Genomic DNA, 22,335 nt, shown 5'->3' with positions numbered 1-22,335 from the left:
GTGATTAATTGATTTATATATTTGGTGCTCTAACCCAACATTTGGAGCATAAATGTTTACAATTATTAGGTCTTCTTGATGGATAGACCAATTAATTATGATATAATGCCCTTCTTCATTACAGTCTTTATTTTAATGTCTACATTGGCTGATGTAAGTATGGCTTCTCGGGTTTTCTTTTGTCAACCATTAGCATGATAGATGATTCTCCATCCCCCCTTTTTTTTTTTAATATGAAATTTATTGTCTAATTGGTTCCCATACAACACACAGTGCTCATCCCAACAGGTGCCCTCCTCAATGCCCATCACCCACCCCACCCCCACCCCCCATCAACTCTCAGTTTTTTCTCAGTTTTTAAGAGTCTCTTATGATTTGGCTCTCCCCCTCTCTAACTTTTTTTTTCCTTCCCCTCCCCCATGGTCTTCGGTTAAGTTTCTCCGTATCCACATAAGAGTGAAAACATATGGTATCTGTCTTTCTCTGTATGACTTACTTCACTTAGCATAACACTCGCCAGTTCCATCCACGTTGCTACAGAAGGCCATATTGCATTCTTTCTCATTGCCACGTAGTATTCCATTGTGTATATAAACCACACTTTCTTTATCCATTCATCAGTTGATGGACATTTAGGCTCTTTCCGTAATTTGGCTATTGTTGAAAGCGCTGCTATAAACATAGGGGTACAAGTGCCCCTATGCATCAGCACTCCTGTATCCCTTGGGTAAATTCCTAGCAGTGCTATTGCTGGGTCATAGGGTAGATCTATTTTTAATTTTTTGACGAAGCTCCACACTGTTTTCCAGAGCGGCTGCACCAGTTTGCACTCCCACCAACAGTGCAGGAGGGTTGCTGTTTCTCCACATGCTCTCCAGCATCTATAGTCTCCTGATTTGTTCATTTTAGCCACTCTGACTGGCATGAGGTGGTATCTCATTGTGGTTTTGATTTGTATTTCCCTGATGAGGAGTGACGTTGAGCATCTTTTCATGTGCCTGTTGGCCATCTGGATGTCTTCTTTAGAGAAGTGTCTATTCATGTTTTCTGCCCTTTCTTCACTGGATTGTTTTTCGGGTGTGGAGTTTGGTGAGTTCCTTATAGATTTTGGATACTAACCCTTTGTCTGATATGTCATTTCACCATGATCAAGTGGGATTCATTCCTGGGCTGGAGGGCTGGTTCAACATTTGCAAATCAATCAATGTGATACATCACATTAATAAAAGAACCATATGATCCTGTCAATCGATGCAGAAAAAGCATTTGACAAAATTCAGCATTCTTTCTTATAAAAACCCTTGAGAAAGTCAGGATAGAAGGAACATACTTAAACATCATAAAAGCCATTTATGAAAAGCCCACAGCTAATATCATCCTCTACGGGGGAAAACTGAGAGCTTTCCCCCTGAGATCAGGAACACGACAGGGATGTCCACTCTCACTGCTGTGGTTTAACATAGTATTGGAAGTTCTAGCATCAGCAATCAGACAACAAAAGGAAATCAAAGGCATCAAAATTGGCAAAGATGAAGTCAAGCTTTCACTTTTTGCAGATGACATGACATTATACATGGAAAACCCAATAGACTCCACCAAAAGTCTGCTAGAACTGATACATAAATTCAGCAAAGTCTCAGGATACAAAATTAATGTACAAAAATCAGTTGCATTCTTATACATTAATAATGAAGCAACAGAAAGACAAATAAAGAAACTGATCCCATTCACAGTTGCACCAAGAATCATAAAATACCTAGGAATAAATCTAACCAAAGATGTAAAAGATCTGTATGCCGAAAACTATAGAAAGCTTATGAAGGAAATAGAAAGCTTATGAAGGAAATGAAGATACAAAGAAACGGAAAAACAATCTGTGCTCATGGATTGGAAGAATAAATATTGTTAAAATGTCAATACTACCCAAAGCTATCTACACATTCAATTCAATCCCAATCAAAATTGCACCAGCATTCTTCTCAAAGCTAGAACAAGGAAGCCTAAAATGTGTATGGAACCACAAAAGACCCCAAATAGCCAAAGTAATATCAAAGAAGAAGTCCAAAGTGGGAGACAACACAATCCCAGACTTTAGCCTCTACTGCAAAGCTGTAATCATCCAGACAGCATGGTATTGGCACAAAAAACAGACACATAGACCAATGGAATAGAATAAAGACTCAAGAATTGGACCCACAAAAGTATGGCCAACTTATCTTTGACAAAGCAGGAAGGACTATCCAATGGAAAAAAGTCTCTTTAACAAATGGTGCTGGGAGAACTGGACAGCAACATGCAGAAGAATGAAACTAGACCACTTTCTTACACCATTCACAAAAATAAACTCAAAATGGATAAAGGACCTGAATGTGAGACAGGAAACCATCAAAACCCTAGAAGAGAAAACAGGAAAAAAACCCTCTCTGACCTCAGCTGCAGCAATTTCTTACTTGACACATCTCCAAAGGCAAGGGAATGAAAAGCAAAAATGAACTATTGGGACCTCATGAAGATAGAAACCTTCTGCACTGCAGAGGAAACTATCAACAAAACTAAAAGGCAACTGACAGAATGGGAAAAGATATTTGCAAATGACATATCCATCCCCTTACTTTCAACCTGAAGGTGTCTTTAGGTCTAGAGTGGGTCTCTTGTAAACAGAATATAGATAAATCTTGTTTTCTTATCCATTCTGTTACCCTATGTCTTTTGATTGGAGCATTTAGTCCATTGATGTTTAGAGTGAGTCCTGAAAGATATGAATTTATTGCCATTATGTTGCCTGTAGAGTTGGAGTTTCTGGTCATGTTCTCTGGTCCTTTCTAGTCTTTGTTGCTTTTGGTCTTTTTTTTTTTTTTTTTCCGTCTTTTCTCCCCTCAGAGACTCCCCCTTAAAAATTCTTGCAGCGCTGGTTTAGTGGTCATGAACTCCTTTAATTTTTGTTTGGGAATTTTTTAATCTCTCCTTCTATTTTGAATGACAGCCTTGCTGGATAAAGAATTCTTGCCTGCATATTTTTCCGATTCAGCACATTGGATATATCTTGCCACTCCTTTCTGGCCTGCCAAGTTTCTGTGGATAGGTCTGCTGCAAACCTAATCTATCTTCCCTAGTAAGTTAAGAACTTTTTTCCCTTTCTGCTTTCATGATTCTTTCCTTGCCTGAGTATTTTGTGAATTTGACTATTGGTTTGCCTTGTTGTTGGTTGGTTTTTGTTGAATGTAATGGGAGTCCTGTATGCTTCCTGGATTTTTATGTCTGTGTCTTTCCCCAGGTTAGCAAAGTTTTCTGCTATGATTTGCTCATATAACCCTTCTACCCCTTTTTCTCTCTCTTCATCTTCTGGGACCCCTATGATTCTGATGTTGTTCCTTTTTAACAAGTCACTGATTTCTCTAATTCTTAAATCGTGCTCTTTTGCCTTAGTCTCCCTCTCTTTTTCTGCTTCATTATTCTCCTACGTTTGTCCTCTATCGCTGATTCACTGCTCTGCCTCATCCATCTTTGCCACCGTGGCATCAATTAGAGATTGCAGCTCAGTTATAGCATTTTTTTATTCATCCTGACTAGTTTTTGCTTCTTCTATCTCCACAGGGAGGGATTCTAATCTATTTTCAACCCCAGCTAGTATTCTTATTTTCGTGATTCTAAATTCTGGTTCAGACATCTTGCTTGTATCTGTGTTAAGTCACTGGCTGTTGTTTCTTCCTGCTCTTTCTTTTGGGGTGAATTCCTTCGTTTCATCATTTTGAAGGAAGAAAATGAATTAATAAGGTAAAAAAAATTAAAATTAAAAAATTAAAAACAACACACATACACACACATAAATCAAATAAATGATGCTAGATCCTAGGTGTGTTTGGTCTGGTTATTGAAAGGAGCTTGATAGGTTAGAGAAAAAAGGGGGGGGGGAGGGGAGAAAAACAAGGAAAAAGAAGGAAAACATTTGAAATTTTGAGAAAATGAATACAATGAAATAGAATAAAATGAAATGAAGGAAGTGAAATAGAATTTGAAAAATTTACGAAAAAGTAAAAAATATAGTGGAAAAAATAAAAATATTTTTAATAAAAATTGAAAATAAAAATATTTTTTCTCTTTCTGTAATCAAGGGAAAAAAAGAAAATTGAATAGATGGACCAGTGAACAGACTGAAATACGATTAAAATTAATCATTTTCCCCTAGAAGTCAAACTATGAGGCACTTTATAGTTCATAAACTAAGCAGGCGGAGAGATTTGTGGTGTTCCTGAAGAGCGAAGTTGGCCCAGTTGGGCGGGGCTTAGTGTAACGGCTCTGTTCTCCACTAGATGGCAATGCTTACTGGGGTGGATTGTTATGGCGCTTGTAGGTGTGTATGCGCATGCGTGGGAGTGGTGAAAATGGTGTTACCCAGCCAGCTACCCAATTTCTAGTATTGGAACTCTGTGCTCTCCCCACCCAGCAATTGTGCATCTGTCCTTTGTCTCAGGCTTCCATCCACTCCCCACTTTTACACTGTCTGTGACAAAGCCATCAGGTTGCCAGACGACACCTGCCTCCTGAGTTTTATCTCAGATGCGGCTGGGTTTCCCTACCCCTCACTTCTGAGGGACTGCGGCTTTGACCTGCTCAGATCCTCTGGGGGAGGGTCTCACCGAGCAATGTCCGGGTGCCCACCCGCCCCCAGGAACGTTCACAGGACCGTGCTGCTGCCAATGCCCAGAGCCTGCAGCTGGGTGCCAGCTCACCCCAGAAAAAGTTCATGTGATCATGTAGCAGCAGCATTTCAGGGATTATGGAAAATCACAACACACATCTGGCACCCGGCTTCCCCCTTAATGACCTTGTTCCAGCCCCAGCGAATGTGGTTGTTCTCTGGGATCTGCTGGGACCAGGTGGCCACACAGCCTCTACCAGAGGCTTCCAGCAGTGGAACCACTTCTCCCCATGTGGCCTGAGGACCTCCTTGACCCCACTCTGCTCCTGGGATGCGCCCTTCCCACCAGAGCACTGCCAGGTATCAAGCTGAGGCGTTTCAGACTCTGTGCTCCTCCTGTTTATAGAGTCTTGATGGAATTCAAGCCCTCTCCTTTCTCCTTTCTCCCTTTTTAGTTCAGTCCCTGCAGCTATTTCCACTTTTCCACTTTCCAGCTGCTTTGGGGGGCAGGGCCCTTTTCCTATATTTTCCCCATCTTCTCCACCCTCTCTCAGCACGCAAAAACAGCTCCCTGCTTTCTGTGGCTTCTCTCTCCCCCAGTTCACCTGTCCATGCTGCGTACCTGCTAAGTTCTGTGATTCAGGTTCTGTTGATCCTCAAATCAGTTTTCTAGGTGTGCAGGATGGTTTAGTGTTGATCTGGCTGTATTTCATGGATGCGAGATGCAAAAGAAACTTCCATGCTGTTGTTCCACCATCTTGGCTCCTCTAAGGTTTTCCAATTCTGAGCATGAATGTATCACCCCAGTTTCTCTTTGGTTTGGTTTGTTGTTGTTGTTGTTTTCTTTTTTTCTTTTAAATGCTAATTAAATTTTATTCTTCCTACCTGAGCATCAAGATAACTGGCTTATAAGATCTCCCAAGTAGACATGGCCACAAATTTCACCATCGAGCTCTTTATTGCTCTGAGATGCTTTATGTGGTTTTTAAAAAAAAAATTTTTTACATTTATTATTTTTGAGAGACAGAGAGAGACAGAGCATGAGCAAGGGAAGGGCAGAGAGACAGGGAGACACAGAATCAGAAGCAGCCTCCAGGCTCTGAGCTGTCATCACAGAGCCCAACACAGGGCTCGAACCCACAAACTGTGAGATCATGACCTGAGCTGAAGTCGGATGCTTAACCGACTGAGCCACCCAGGTGCCCTATGTGGCTTTAGTCTTGTTTAGTTTTTCTAAGTGGAACATTTATTTTACTATTGACAGGACCTGGAGATATATTTGTCTCATTTAAAAAGAGTACTTTTGCTGACATTTTCTATAACCTGCTAGTTTTCTTAACTCTTCCAAGAGGATGACCCCTGTTCCATTTTGTCCCTGATTTTTGGTTTTGTTAAAAAAAAAAAAAGAAAAGTAAATTGAAGAAATTCTAAAGGAAATAATGTGATGAACATCATTATCTAATGACTTATATTATTTCATATTCTCCTCAGTTTTGTGTCAGAGTACTTTCTCTGCTCTTTGTATGTAACATAACTAAATATTCACATCTTCTCCTATCATCCTAATCCATGTTATTTGTCATCGTAGTGGACATTCTTTATTTGGTAATTATCTATGACATCATTTGAGTAGGCATTCTATTTTTGAGTTAACTTTTGGTTAATCATAAATTCTTATGATCCATATCTTCATTCTTTACCTGATTCTCCAATAAACTTGAGCCCATACATATAAAACATAATTAGTATTTTTAAAGAAGATTGAGTAGAGAAGACCAGCAAACAAATAAGCCTTTATAAAGAGGAAATACCACCCAATGCCTTCAGCTGAGCTTGGGGAGAAATCGTGAAGAATTGGGACCAAAACAAAGATTCAGGAGTGGGGTTCTAAAAGAAATGTAAGAGCACAGGGGTTGGGCCATGGCTTGCTTCTTTAATTGATATTATTTATAAGAAAAAATTTTCTAATTGTATGGTGTTACTTAAATGGAATTCAGTTGATACTGGTTTTCTAACATTGTGGAAGAATATTGTAGGTATATTTTTTTAATGTGTCTTTGTCTCCCTTATGTAATAAATGGTGGGAAGAGATTTATTTTTAGTGAAAAGAAAATATTTTTTAATTGTGTCATGTTTCTGTTTAATGTTTAATTAAACATGTTTCTGTTTCATGTTTAATTCTCTTTCCTATGTCTGTTAGTTTTTCCTTACTTTTTTGTAAGTTTCAATTTTGTCTATATTCTTTGTCCAGGCATGTCCTGAATAGAGTTTGTTATGCAATTACTCATTTACTTATTTCTTCTTGCTTTCCCCCCACTTCTCTTTTATGTATTTTTTTATGTTGCTTGGGACATAAAAATTTACTATATTATATAGGTTGTGTCTGTGGCAATCCTATAGTGACCCCTCATTGCTTTTATTCAGAATTCTCTTTTTGATCTGATAACATCATGAGCACCCCATTTATGTGACGACCTCCTGACTTCTCTGGAACCTTATCTAATCAATCGTTCCCTCTTTCTCTCTTTACTGGCTCCTTCTGCTTGGTCTGCCAACCAAATCAGGGTTCTTTCTCCTTTAAACAAACAAAAAAATCTCATCATCCTTGACCACCTAAACCCATCACGTTCCTTCCCTTTGTCGCTAGACTTCTTTAGAATACTCTGTCCTCCCTGATTTCATGTCCTCACTTCCCTGTCACCCTTCAGTCTCCTGTCATCTGTCTTCCTTCCTTATCATTTTACCAAAAAAGACTTTCCCAGTGCCCTGGGATCTTCCTGGTTGTCCTCATTCCATTCAACCTCCCTGAAGAAACTTTACTACTGACTGTTCCCCTCCTAAAAGTTTGTTCTTCTCTTGCAAATGAAACTCTATTCTCTGCAAGTTGTCTCTCCCATTTCATTTCTTTCTCTGGCTTCTCTTTCTTCCTCTACTCATTAATTATATATATTCCCTCAAGATTTCATTCTTTATCATCAGAAGAGCAATTTCTTGAACCCCGTCTCTCTCTGATCAGTATCCTCAGTTTCCATGGTGGTACCAGTCACCCCTGTGCTAATGGTGCCAATTATGCACCTCCAGACTCCTTATCCCGAGGACTGGATGCTCTACCTGAACCTCAAATGCACCTTGTCCAGAACCCGCACATACACACCTTGGTCAAACTGAGCCCCCACTCCGATTCTTTCTCTCAGTTGATGGAACCACGAACCACCCTGTCACTTGAATTAGAAATTCCTAAATTCTTTGGACTCCTTTTCCTTCAGCCCCCACATCTAACCAGTCTCTGAGCCCTGACACTGCCCTGACCATAAGACTGTGGAATCTGAAACCTTTACTCCATTCCCATTGCCCTAATGCAGAGAGGAAGAAAGGATGACTGGGTTACAGAGGGGAAGGTTTTAAATTTTTTAACATAAAAGTATTCCAGGCTTGCTCTTGAAACAACCGTGAATAAAGAAAGGACAAAAGAAGGGGTGCCTGGGTGGCTCAGTCAGTTAAGCATCCAACTCTTGATCTCACCTCAGGTCATGATCTCATGATTCATGAGTTCAAGCCCCATGTCAGGCTCTGCACTGCTTCCTCTCTCTGACCCGCCCCACTCATGTTCTCATTCTCTCTCTCTCTCTCAAAATAAATAAACTTAAAAAAAGAAAGGACAGAAGAAGAAAGAAATACCACCACTCACTGACAAACATTATAGGAATGGACTCTCCTAACTGGTTTCTCCACTGTCTGTGCCCCATTCTTTGATCGTGGGCACTGTGACAAAGCAGAGTCAATAAACAGAAAAGAAACTAATCTGGAATCCTGCAGTCAATCCCATAGACCCCATAGGACGACATTCAGGGCCCTTTGCAGCTTGCCGTCTCAGCATCCGAGTCCCCTCCCCTCCGCCAACCCCTTCCCCAAGCAAATCCAATACGCCATCACAGTGAGCAGCCAAAGTTCTTACAACAGTGTACTTCCATGCCTATGTTAAAGAAAAGCCCTGAAATGTCCATCTCCATCTTCCAAATCCATTTATGTTTCATTTTGACGGATACACCATAGTCCATCATTTGATTAGCTAGGCTTAGAGACACCAAGAGCTGCTTTCTGCAGGAGCTCAAGGTCTGGTGAGGACCAAAGATCAGTCTAAATGTGGTGCTCCGTAATAAATGCTGAGCTGACGGGGCCCCCCGTGGCAGTCTGGAGCGCTGCGTAGGGGTTGGGGAAGCTGCAGACACGGTCACAGAGAAGGGGACCCTGGAACCCAGTCTTGGAAGACAGGCAGGGTTCAAGTGTGTGAAATTGCGTCGAACAAATGGAAAAGCCCAAAGTATCTCTGCTCTTGTAGTTAAGTGGGTTAAATCTGAGACCATTCTCCCCCACCCCATTGATCAAAATGGGTTGGTACTAAATATATCTTTTAACAGCAGATTGTTGGATTTTATTTTTTTTTCATCTGGTCAACTACTGTTTTTGTTACAATAAGCAAGTTCAGGCTGTTCTTGTTTATTTTTGATACATTATTTATCCTTAAGCCCAATCAGTTTATCTCCTATTGTAGTCATTTAATGCTTTCTCTTTTTCATTTCTGTGTGTTCTTTGCTGGATTTTAAACTCTTTATTTCTTTTTGAGCTAGGCCAAAGGATAACCCTAAGTGGTCTGTTCGTTAACATTTTAACATTAATGTATTTCAGAGAAACCATTTTAATTGCTTCTATTTATTTCTACTATTAACTAAATAAACTTTCATTCCCTTTTAGGAATCAGAAAGAGTCTTTGTTTCCCCTTCTAGTATTCATTCTTTATAGTTATTATCTGAGATCCTTTTAGGGTTCTGCTATTACTTGAGAGTTCCAAGAATTTATTTGCTAACTTACCAACTGTTTTCATTATTAGTGAAAGGCGTATTAATTAATCCTTGCTTAATACTCTAATTCATTTGTTTCTCAAAGAGATCTTTAAGTCTCTGTCTAGCCTTAATTATCTCCTGCAGCGACATAATGGGTATGAGTCTTTGTGACCCACTGTTTCTATTTTTAGTTGGTCATTGTTTCAAGTCCACTAAATCTTAAAATATTCTCCTTTGCCCTTAAAGAGCAAGATGACCCTGGTCAAGTATTTTTTCTTGGGTTTGTCATGATTTCTCCACCCAGACCTGTTCTCCTCCAAAGTCTAAGGAGAGAAACCAAATTACTTGTTCTCCTTAAATCATTAAATGCCAACTTCCCTTATTTATGGTCGCTTTAAAACTTTCCCTTTACTTTATTTTTTTTTTAAGTGATAGACAAGCCTGTGAAGGGAAATATGGGCATGCCAAGTCACTCGTTACTGAGTAGATTTGTCGGGATTCTCCCGACATCCACGCCAAAGTTCCCTTCCCGGTTAGGAAATTTTCTGTTATCTCTGCTCCTGATTTTGTGCTTATCACAATCCTGACTCCACCATGTGCCTATTCGTCCAAGCTTGAGATTCTCCAGCCTATTAGTCAGGTGTATTCGTTTGCCAGAGCGGCTATAACGAAACACGACCACAAACTGAGGGCTTACACAACAGAAATTTATTGTCTGACAGTAGTGGAGGCCAGAACTCCAAAACCAAGATGGTGCTCTCCCAGCGTGTGTGCCTCCTTATCCAAATTTCCCCTTTTTGTAAGGACACCAGTCATAATGGGTTAGGAGCCCACCCTACTCCGGCATGACCTCATCTTAACTAATTACATCTGCAACACCCCTGCTTCCAGATATGGTCATGTTCTGAGGTACTTGTGGTGAGGATTTCAACATACAAATCTAGGGGAGGCATAATTCAGCGGTTAACACTAGGCTTGTCGGGGACAGTTCCAATGTTACTATCTGTGTAATGCAGCCATACTTTGGGCCAGTTGTTCTGGCTTGTCATGGTAACACTAACCATCTGGGCTGCACGAATTCTTCTCTTGGTGTTTTTATTTGTCTATAAATTTGCAAGTTTTGCTGAGCTTCCTATCCCTCCTGATTCCTTCATAGTGACAATTATTTCTTCTCTCTCTCTTTGGAAGCTGTTGTCATGAGCTCATTCGGACATGTTTAGGTGGATAGCCCCAGGTCCATGGTTTTTGTTGTTGGTGGTGGTGGGTTTTTTTTGTTTCTTTGTTTGTTTTGCTCATTCCTTCTTCAATTGCAAAACTTTTACATGGGACTCAGGCTGCGAATTGGTGAATTTTATTTGTTTGACTTATTTATTATTTATGAAACTTATTATATGGTACTTATTGTTTCTTGTTTTTCTATTTCAAATCATTTTATGGGGAGGGTGGGTGCTACCATCCCCCAAATTCCTTCTCAAGAGTCCAGGGTACATAACAGCTGTTTTCTTTCATTCTTTTTTTTCCCTCCCCATTGTTTCCTTTCTAATTTTTCTGGACGGTTCTATAAGAATCCCTGTGACTCCTAAGATGTCATGTGTACACATGGAATGCATATCAATGTGGAGGAAAGACCTCATTGGTGTGCAGGTGGCCACACCCCAGAGAGACATAACCCACGGTAGACTAGCTCTACAGAGTGCAGATAAGGTAACGATAAAGGACCCAGTTTGACTATCATTATTACAGTGGGATGAAGTTGGGATTAGGCACCTGTGCAAAAGAAGCAAATACCAGTCCATAAAGGGAGGTGTGGAAAGATGGAAATTCAAACCTGCATGGAACCCTAGGACCCCTTGGTAGAGCCTTCTCACATGCCCAGGTCCTGTCACTAGACACAAAGCCCTCAAGAAGGCCAGGCTTAAAGGCAGTTCAGTTATCTTTCCCTGTACTGCCAACAGTATTGTTTTTACCAGCTCATTGGTCAGCAAGAGAAGCAGACCGGGCTCATAAACTATGGACAAGGGGACCCTGAAAAGAACCAGAGGAAGAGCTTGCCCTAGAAAATAGCCCCGTGGGTTCTCTCCTGTGTCTCCCCTGTGTGCCCTCTGTGCACGCACAAGTCACTCCTATTTGGAGTTATGCAAATCCGGTGGGAAGAAAAGTCCCAGCGAGCCTAGTGGGAAGAACTGGTCCGTTCCCATATTTATGTCCTTGGGGACATGTCTAGTCTGCTGCTCCGAGATGAGAACCACTTTTGTAGACCCAAATTGAAGAGTCCATGTGTTTTCTTCCCAGAACCCTTGCCTGACAGCGAAGATGTTTGTGGGCAGGGCAAGATAGAAGAGAATCCTTTCTACACTGCTTTCAAGAGTCTACTCCAGTGGGTTCGACTCGTGGGTGGGGCCCCCTCTCAGGCAAGCCCTTGTCACGAGCTCCCTGCCATGAATTGTTGGAACCCGCAGCCTGGCTCAAATGACCATAGGGCGTGTCTTTGTTAGACACACGCTGTGCATCTGGCGACATCGCCGGGAGTAACGTGATAGGGCTCAGGATCTTAATTTTAACCAAAAATACATCTGTCACGTTCATTTCAGCTGACAGGATAAATATCGTATTTCTTTACTAGTTTGTAAACACCTTGCTTTTCATCTGGATCTAACGTGTTGCCAGGTGTTTTACAAATGGAAAAATCAAACAGGATACATATGGAGCTGAGGGTGTGTGCTGTGAGTGTCGGTCAAGTGTTGGGGGAGCTCTATGTGGAACTGGGTCCAGCACAAGCAACACATAGGTGCGTGACCAGGAAATCTGACCATGACCACACTGTAGAATTGTCTGGAGTCAGGAAACTCCATAAACAAAAAGGTTTTGAGACCACTGAACAGCTGCCTGTAGACGCCCGGAGTTATCCCTAGTACAGAAGAAGGAGGATTATGTCATTGTCCCAGGATCCACATCCCCATTGCTTCTCTGGACACAAACTGCCCTTAACTGAAGATGATTTTCTTTCACTGCCTTTGAAAATCATTCTTTCTTATTTTCAAGTCTAAAGATTCTTCTAAATGAACCCAAAATGCCAGACTCAAATGCCATTGTCTGATTTCTCTGCTTTCAATAAAAGTGCAGATATAGAAGGGACAGTACTTCTTTTTGAAGTTGGGGGGGTGGGATTCAGCGGGCAGAGAATTTGAGATAAGTAGAATGGAAAACAGAAATAGTAAAATCAATGAATTTCCCAGTCCTGAGGGTTTTTCCCCCAACTCCTGATGTAAATGGCATAAATACTGATGGCGTTTTGTGTGAACATTTCCCAGTAACCTTTTAATTCGAGGATCTCGAGATTCTTTTATCACCTGTTAGTTTCCATAATGTCACACAGGAGCGCGTGGATAGTAATGTTACACTCCATCTACAGATGGAGACACCAAAGCTCACAGATGTTCCATTACACAACTTGCCAGAGACCTGCAATGATCGGCGGGGCTTTACCAGCCTAGAGCACAAGCTTCCGGTTCCCGGTGCCACCAGCTTTCTCCAGCCAGGTTTGGTAGCCAGTGACACTGTGGCCCAAGATGGCAAGGGAGCTAACCCTGAGAGCCCGGTCCTGAGAGCTGGGCCCTGGGTGTAATGGGGTGAGTGTGGGCATCACCCTGTTGGCTACCATATCAGCATACTTTTCCTGTCATGCAGGCTCCCATGTCACATCCACTCTTCCTCCTTTCTTGTCAGCCCCTTTATTGCTCTTGGTTGATTTGCGTTGACCCTGAAAAAGGGGTTAATTGATAACTACAGGGCTAATAATTATTAATAAGTTTGTTCTTTTCCAAAAAGTAAATGGATTGTGGAAGGAAAATCCATATGGCAACCATGTCTCTGCAGTCTTAACTTCCTTTTCCTGTTTCAAATGCTCTTCCCTTCATTGTCAGGAGCCAGAGACTCCCAGAACGTTCTATTGAAGTAGCCCTCAAACCACCTCCATGGCAGGCTCTGCGGGGTCCCCACATAGTGCAGGAGCTTCTGGGGATGAGGAGTGAGAAGGAAAGAAGGAATGGGGGAGGGTGAGCTGTGCATCTTCCCACCATCCACCGTGCCATACTGCTCAAAGAATGAAGGAGTAAAAATGGGGCAGTTCCGTGAACCTAAACATTCCTCCTATTACAATAGCCCCCTATGTTTGTGACCAAACATGTTCTAAGAAACAATAAAATAGGAAAATCCGACAAAATAATAGGAAGTAGGACTCCAGGATTTTGTGTTTATAATTTAACTATCTTCAGGCAAGAAACCTAGGTAAAGAACATACTATTCAAGCCTGGCCAAGGAAATCATGAAAACACTATAGGAATACTTCTTAAAAAGGATCCCAGACACCACCACATGGGATCATGAAAGGCTAGCAATCTAGAAGTGTTTTCTCTTATCGACTCTGTGACCACAACCCACAGGCCAGCCGAAGTCACTCTTCCACTTAGGACTCAGACAAGAGCTTGAACTCTCATTCCGCATCCTGCAGAAAGCCCATGCTTGGTAGTTCTTGTGCGCCATGTTCTTACGGTTGCCTTTGGCTTGAAAGATGATTTGCTGGGGTTGGAGGGTGCCGTCTCCATCTGCTCATGGAATCCAGCAGCTTCCTTGACTTTATCAGCAGGAGGCAGCAGCAGTTTTAAAAGCGTCCTCTAGACAGGGAGCCTTGGAGTCATCCTCTGTGTCTCTGTCTGCTGTCACTTCTCATTTTTACCTCATTCGTCAACTCAGCACTCAATTATTGAGTGCCTACTGTGTGCTGGGTCCTCCAGAGGCAGCAGAATAGAAACAGAAGGCATTCTTGTCCTACATGCCTCTCAGATCCGGCCCCTTCTCATGGTCACCCTAGCCACTGCCTTCGTCAGTCCCTCATCAATGCCTTAGAAACACCTCCTACTGGCCTTGCTGCCTCTGCTTTGGTGCTGGCCCCACCCCCGTGCCTTCCTCTGAGTCTCTCCTCCCCACCAAGCTGGTTATTCTCAGTCTCCGGTTGGGGCGCTGCTCTGCTTAAAACCCTCCCAGGAGTTCTCTCTAAAATCCGCATTGCTCAGCACCACACGTGGGGCTCCCCAGACACAGATCCTTGTCTGGCTTGGCAGCCTCATCACCCACAACTCCCCACAGGATTTGCGTTCCATGCCTTCCAGGAAAATTTATTGTTTCCTGCACACTGTGACTTTTTATGCCTCTGTGTCTTTGTTTTTTATAGGAGTGTGTGTATTTTTACCTGCTGTTCTCCCAGCTTAGAACTCTGCACATTTCTTCTCATTTTTAAAGAACAAGCAAACAGGGGTGCCTGGGTGGTTCTGTTGGTTGAGCGTCGACTCTTGGTTTCAACTCAGGTCATGATCTCACAGTTCATGGGATCGAGCCCCACGTTGGGCTCTTATGCTGACAGCACAGAGCCTGCTCAGGATTCTTTCTCTCTCTCTCTCTCTCTCTCTCTCTCTCTCTCTCTCTGCCCCTACCCACCTCGTGCTCTCATGCTCTCTGTCTCTCTCTCTCAAAATAAATAAACATTAAAAAAAAAACAAAAACAAGCAAAGCTGGCCCCTCTGGATTGTCCCACCTGACCCCACCCACCTCAGACCAGCTCCTCCCCAGTTCCTTCTTGGACCACATCTCACCATGCTGTAGCTGTGCATTCGTGTGACCTTCTTACTCTTTTGGTAACAGCATGGTGGTGGGAATGTGGTCATTGAGGCAATTAATAGTAATTGTTCAATGAATTTCCTTCCCTTTTTTATTTTATTTTTTATTTAAATTCAAGTTAGTTAACATACTGTGTAGTCTTGGCTTCAGGAGTAGAACCCAGTGATTCATGTCTTACATATGACACCCAGTACTCATCCTGAAAAGTGCCCTCCTAAATGCCCATCACCCATTTAACCCATCTGCCACCCACCCCTCCCTTCCAGCAACCCTCAGTTTGTTCTCTGTATTTAAGAGTCTCTTATGGTTTGCCTCCCATTTCCCATTCCCCTTTTTTAAAAAAATCATTTATAATACAGGCCAACTTCAGAGATAAATTAGTAAGTGTGCCCAAACCTCAGTTTTGTCTGCTGAAACAATGGGATAATAATACTTAATTTCAAAGTCATTAGCAAGAATCAGCACCTATCAAGGTAGACACCGAAGTATCAGTCACTCGGAGGCATCTCACTAGGTAGTAGTTTGTGTTAGTCATTGGACTTTGCCCTCTGAGTTGTCACAGTTGGTCTCAAAGTGTACCTTCCAGAAGCGTAAGGAGGAAGGGCGTTAATGAATATGGAACACCTGTTGCTTCACATCTGTTCTATGAGGTGAATGTTATTCTCTTGGTCAGTAAGAGGCAGAGTTAAGACTAAAATCCGAGGGGCGCCTGGGTGGCTCCGTCGGTTAAGCATCCGACTTCGGCTCATGTCATGATCTCTTGGTCTGTGGGTTCGAGCCCCGCGTTGGGCTCTGTGCTGACAGCTCAGAGCCTGGAGCCTGTTTCAGATTCTGTGTCTCCCTCTTTCTCTGACTCTCCCCTGTTCATGCTCTCTCTCTGTCTCAAAAATAAATAAAAATGTTAAAAAAAAAATTAAAAAAAAAAAAGACTAAAATCCGAGACTGACTCTGGTGCCTGCAGTGCATGGCAACTCCATTGTGCTGCCCTTCATATCCGACAGGTCTGTAGCAAACAGAACGTTCTCCCACTACAGGCTGCCATGTCTCTTGCCTGTGGCACACTCTTGCTAACGGGAAAACGCTTGTACCAGCAGGTCTAGGAAGGATATGAGGTCCAAAATTTACAAAACTGATGGCCACAAGAGAAGTTGTCTTTAAAGAAAATCAGTGATACGGTGACGACTAATCAGTAGCGACTGAAACAGCGAGGTCTCAGAGTCCAGCATGGTGTCAACACATGAGAGGTGATACAATTCCACCTGGCATTGACCTTGGGCAGCCTCTCCCAAAGACTGTTCCTCAGTGCTCCAGTCATTGTCACAGTGCTTCAGCCTATGTCGTATCTAGGAGTACACGAGTAAGTGGCCTGGGAGTCTCAGAAGAGAAGACCTGAGTTTCTACCTCATCCAGGACGGCCTGCGCTGAGAGCTCGTCCTTGTGGCTACGAATTGTGGGCTGTCGGTTCTCTTACCAGTGATGTTTCACTGAGCAATACATTTTGTTTGGCTATCAATGACATACTGTTTATTCATACATACAGTCAGTAAAATCTTTGAATAATGGTGAAAATAACAACAGGTCCCATCTTGAGGTCTCTGTGATGTGTATGTGTCAGACATTATACACATATTATCTTATTTGGTCACAGATGAGTATTACTCCTTTCCTAGAAGGATTCTGGGGCTCAGAGAGGGGAAGTTAGCCCCAACGGGTGTGAAAGGTGTGGTTTAAACCAGGATGTGCCCCGCTCCAAAGCCAATGCTTTCTTCGTTATGCCTAAGAACATAAGCTTTGAGAAGCAGACATATCTGAATTCAAATCCCAGTTCTGTCAAGATGACCTTGAGCATATCACTAAGTATTTATTGAACTTATCCCCTCATTCGTAAAACAGGAATAATAATGCTAATTTTTCCAAGGTTTTGTGGTGTTTAATTAAGATATAGAATGCAAAGTATAGTACCTGACTGATAGCAGGCAATTCATGTCCTCCCTACCCCAAAACTGATCCCTATATGAGGCTCACCACTGAAGGTCTTATACAGACTTGTGTGGGGTTCCTAACATGGCCTGATGATGAGGAACAAATCCCATTGACTGCCCAGGTCAGTTCCTCTTGGCCTCAGCCTATCTCTCTGTGTTCTGGAAGGAGCATCTAATGTGCCAGAAGGAAGGAAAGAGTTTGACCGTTCAGCCTTTCATTTGCAGGCATTGTATTTTGTACTTAGCAATGCGAGTGTGTGATGTTGGAAAGGTACATCTTAGCAATTCAGAGAAATTTCCTAAAACCAAACATGGGAAACAGTTGTATATTTTCCCTGCCTGTAAATTTACCAACTTTTTATGATGTTGCCCAGTGGTAGGGTACATGTATTCACATTTTAATTTTGTATCTTGGGGTCACCAAAAAAAAAATCTCTGAGTGTATTTAATTTAATAAAGTAACGCTATGCACTGGAAGTCAGAAGGACCCAGAGCTGACAAAATGTACCTACAAGAAAAAAATCAAGATTGGTAACACAGAGGTGGTCAAGCAGGTACTAGAAAGTATACCTGGCACATTTTATTCTGTAATGCTAATCAGCAGCAAGCATATTATCCTGTATTGTATGCCAAGGTCAAGACTATCTGGAATTGAAAATGAACTCTAGCTTTATGAGTGGCTGAATCCAGGTTAGCCAGTTCTGGGGTGGGAGTGAGGGAGGCAACTTTTATTCCTTTCCAATTCCTATTTTCTCCTCATTGAAATTCCATATTCCACTCTGATCAGCTGCTAGCATGTGACAGGATTGGCTAGAAGAAACAGAATTCACCAAATAGTCAAATATTTCAGTCAGCCAGACCTTCTTACCTAAGCCTTTTTACATTAATAAAACTCCCCAGAACCTACATCCCTTTTTATTGCTCTACTTTTTTTCAACGTAAGATGTATTTATCATGTATATTATTTGCCGTCCGTTCACCACTTACAAACCCAGTAGAGGAAGTCTCTCTTTTTCTCACTAATATATTCCAAATACCTAGAATTAAACCTGGCATATCGTAGGTGCTCTATAAATATTTTAACAGATAATAGGAACCAGAAAGCTTGATGAGATCAAGGTGGATACCATACAAGGAAAAGCTTATGAAGGAAAACAGAGGAAGAAAACATAGAAGAAAATACCTGATCGTTGTGTTCACTTATGAATAAAACAACACATGTATCAAAGAGGATAAACTATTGCCATAGTAAGTAAATAAGTTTATTTCTACTATCCAGATCACGTCTCACTTCTTCGAAGGTTCATTTTTATTTATTACTTCAACATTAATGTATTTATTTCTTCATTTACCTGTTACGTGACAAGCACTGTATTTAGCATAAAAAATGCAAGCAAGGGGGCGCCTGGCCGGCTCAGTAGGTAGAGTGTGCCACTCTTGATCTCGGGATTGTGAGTTTGAGCCCCATGTTGGGTGTAGAGATTACCTGAAAGTAAAACCTTTAAAAAAAAAAAAAAGAAAGAAAGAGAGAGAGAAAGAAAGAAAGAAAGAAAGAAAGCAAGAAAGCTAGATCACCCACAGACACGCATATGACATGATTGGGTCTACCCCAGATCAACCATATTAAACAGTATGTCTCCATCCATTACTCTGATTAGTTAAAATATGGCACAGATGAAGTTAAGTCCAAAGGTTTGAGCTCTCTGTAGGCCAGCTAACTTCAGGATAGAATGAGTAATTGACCTGGGAAATTAACAAAAAAATTTTACCGCCAACCCCGGGGTGTACCCATTATCCAGGCGACTTGTCTCGCAGACATTTGCCGCTGGCCAGAGTGGATGACTCAGCACAAACCATCACCAGGAGAGAAACGGCACCGAGCTCACCTCCTGCTGATTGTGGGCCAAAGGCACCATCCTTGTGTATGAGGAACAACACATGATACACTGTGTTGCACTGAATTGAGAAGGGAGAACCTGCTCCCGAGCATGGAAACCAGAAAGGAATCAAGCTTAGTTAGAAGCAAGGAGGGGAGTTAAGGACATCAGGAGCCGCTTTGCAGACTCATCTTAGTGAAGTGTGGCCCTTGGGAAGGCAAGGTTAAGGGTAGCCTAAAGAGTGTGTCAACTCTGAACTCCTGGTCTTCCTCCTAAAATCTGTTCCTTCTTCAACTTCTGCTTCTCAGGTGACCACAACTCCATCCTAATTGCTCAGATCAAAAACCGAGGAGTTATTCTTAACTCCTCCTGCGCTCAGATAGCCCACGTCCAGTCCAGAATCTCCTCACAGCCTCCGCTACGGTCACGCTGGCCCCAGCTGCTTCTGTCTCTCATCCAAATTCTCGCAAAGTCTCAAATACGATCTCCCTGCTTCTACCCTCCCCCTTCCCCCAGTCTATTCTCAGCGCAGCGGCCAGAATGATTCTTATAAAAGAAAATCACATCATGTCATTCCTGTGCTCAAAACTCTGTAGCGATTTCTGTTTCATTCAGGATAAGAGCCAGAGTCCTGTCAACAGCCCGTGTGATTCGTTCCCCTGCTCCCCACCATTTCCTCTTCCACCTCTTCCTCCAACTCGTTCCAGCTCCACTGGTCTTGCTGGCTGATCCTTGAACCCTGGAGACACATTCCAGCCTCAAGACCCCTGTGATGGTTTTTTCCTCTTGAAGAGCTCTTTCTGCTTCCCGCAGACAGCCCCACGGCTAATACCCTCCTCCAAGTATTTATTCAAATGTCACCTCCCTCATGACACCTCTTCTGGTCATCCTATTTTAGATTGCACCCCATCCCCACATGTATTTCTGATCCCCCTCACTCGACTCCACCTTTTTTCCCAGTGGCTTTTAACACCTAACATACTATATACTTTAGTTATTTATAATTCTTTGTTCGTACTGATACCCAGCTCCAATCATCCTTAATCAGAAATCTGCTCCCCGCAGAGTGTACTGTCTCTTGTCACAGTTGACTTTATACGTCAGCCTCACTAGGCCATTGGGGTGCCCAGATATTTGGTCAAACGTTATTCTAGCTGTTTCTGTGAGGATGTTTTTGGATGAGATTAACACTTAAATCAGTAGGTTGAATAAATAAAGCACCCTAATGTGGGTGGGCCCCATCTGATGAGTTGAAGGCTCAAATAGAACAAAAAGCCTGACCCTCCCCTGGGTAAGGGAGAATTCCTCCTGTCTGACTGCCTTCAAACTGGGACATCAGCTTTTTTTCTGCTTTTGGACTCAAACTTAACACCAGTTCTTCCTGTGTCTCAAGCCTGCCGGCCTTCAGATTGGAGCTCTGCCGTCAGCTCTGGGTCTCTGGCTTGCCAGCTCACCCTGCAGATCTTGGGACTTGCCCACCTCCAAACCCATATGAGCCAATTCCTTCCCCACCTCACTTGAACAAAAGAGGGCAGGGACGTAAGAGTCACTGTATCGTTTGCTGCTGCAAACTGTCTGTATTGGGGTGCCCTACCCCAGCACCTCTGACCAGCCCTGGCACGTAGATGGCCCTTGGCATATATTTGTTGGATAAATGAAGAAACAAACAGGTAACAAGATGACTCTCTTTAGAGACATAATGAATACAATCATCTCCATTTTACTACATAGTCAAGAGCAGTAGGCCTTATGTCTAATAACTAAGTCAAAGATCAAAGATGGTCTTCCTGCACATACCTCATAGAAAGTCGTTCTGGATGTATATCACGTTTTGTGCTAGCTTCACACACCCTGTTAGCCGCACTTCCCCTTAGAAGTCAGTGTGAAACACCAGGCACAGGAATCTATAAGCACAGAGAAGGCTGAGCCCATGAGATCTACAACATAAGGAAACCTTAAAACAGGAAACTTCTCTGCAGCTGGAAGCAGCCAGAAATCCCTCTTGGATACCAAGAAGCATCCCATGGCCATGGGGCAGCCCAGGGAGAAGAGACAGCTCAAGACCTGGAAGGACCAAAGGCAAATGTCATTAGCCATCAGTTTGCTCTGCAGAAGGAAAAGAATGCTGTGTTTTCTAGGGAGTCTGCCTTTCCACCCAGGGTTCGATCTGCAAGAGAAAAAAAAAGAAAACAAAGACGATAAGGAGAAGGGAGAGGAAAGACTGGAGCTGCAAATGGTGGGGGTGATTAGAAGTGGGCACCAGGCGAGTCAGAGAAGGACTGGCAGAGGGGATGGCAGTAGAAGACAGAATCTCAGTGCAGAGGGGGGCAGGCTGTGCCAACAGCCCTCCCAGTGTGGGTGTGGGTGTGGGTGTGGGTGTTGGAGGGGGACTAGAGACTTCTTTACCTCCATTAAATGCCCTTGGAAGTATCTCAGTGGTAATGAGCAAGACCAAGTGGAGAGGAGGGGAATGATGGATACCCAATGAGCAGCCCTGCAGACTTCTGGGAGTTCCTGCAGCCGCCCCACGGACTCCCTGGAACAGCATTTCCCACGCTCTGTCCCACAGAGTATCAGTTCCCTAGAAAACCAGGGTTGGGGGAGAGAAAAGGTTCTGTGGGCAAAAACAAAAAACTGTAGAAACATCAGGTTAAACAAAGTTAAATAGGTTTCTTTCGTACTTCTCTAGCAGTATTCTGAGGTGAATCATGACTCACCAAAAGGGGGATACCAAACTCCGTTGACCAGGAAGCACTATTTGTGCTGAGCTGTTCACCAAACTGGATGCCAAGTGGGAAGCATTGTGCTTGATAAAATCGGACAGTGGAATCTCATGGAGATTGTGCTAACCTTAAAAGAAAAAGCAAGTTTCTAATTAAGGATTATTGGAGCTAAGCGTTAGTAGCTTGAGACAGTAATGGTTCACCTGCCATGTGACTTAAGACTCACAGGATAGTTGTTGAAGTTTTTCTTATCTCCTGAGTTTGGAAGGGAAACTATAGATTTGGGTCATCTCAGCAATATTCTGCATAAATGAATCTCAGGGAGATCTAGCTGTGCCTCTACCATGGGCCGCTTATTGAGGGGGAAGATAATAACCCGGTAAATCCAGTTGACTAGGCTGGGATTTTTCAAATGGTGCTTTGATAGTTTAAACTGAGATTTATCAAAAAAAAAAAAAAAAAAATTAAAAAAAATGAACTGAGATTTATTAAAAAATTAAAAAAAAATAAACAGATTTATAAAAAAATTAAAAAAAGTAAACTGAGATTTATCAAAAAAAATTAAAAATAAACAGATTTATCAAAAAAAATAAACTGAGA

General features: G+C 42.5%; 1 protein-coding gene and 1 long non-coding RNA gene across 5 annotated transcripts in view; both read left to right on the top strand.

Moving 5' to 3' along the window:
* CAP2 (cyclase associated actin cytoskeleton regulatory protein 2) overlaps positions 1-22,335 on the top strand; it is a 157,628-nt gene that overhangs the window by 80,215 nt on the left and 55,078 nt on the right. The window lies entirely within an intron of this gene.
* Positions 6,334-16,728, top strand: LOC132666704 (uncharacterized). The gene is made up of 2 exons (XR_009604796.2): positions 6,334-6,537; positions 16,248-16,728. It is a non-coding gene; the product is annotated as an uncharacterized LOC132666704 (long non-coding RNA).

This window comes from Panthera onca, chromosome B2 (assembly GCF_046562875.1).
Source record: "Panthera onca isolate mPanOnc1 chromosome B2, mPanOnc1 haplotype 2, whole genome shotgun sequence".
Taxonomy (NCBI): domain Eukaryota; kingdom Metazoa; phylum Chordata; class Mammalia; order Carnivora; family Felidae; genus Panthera; species Panthera onca.
The sequence above is the reverse complement of the archived record's forward strand: the minus strand, read 5'-3'. Positions and strand labels throughout refer to the sequence as shown.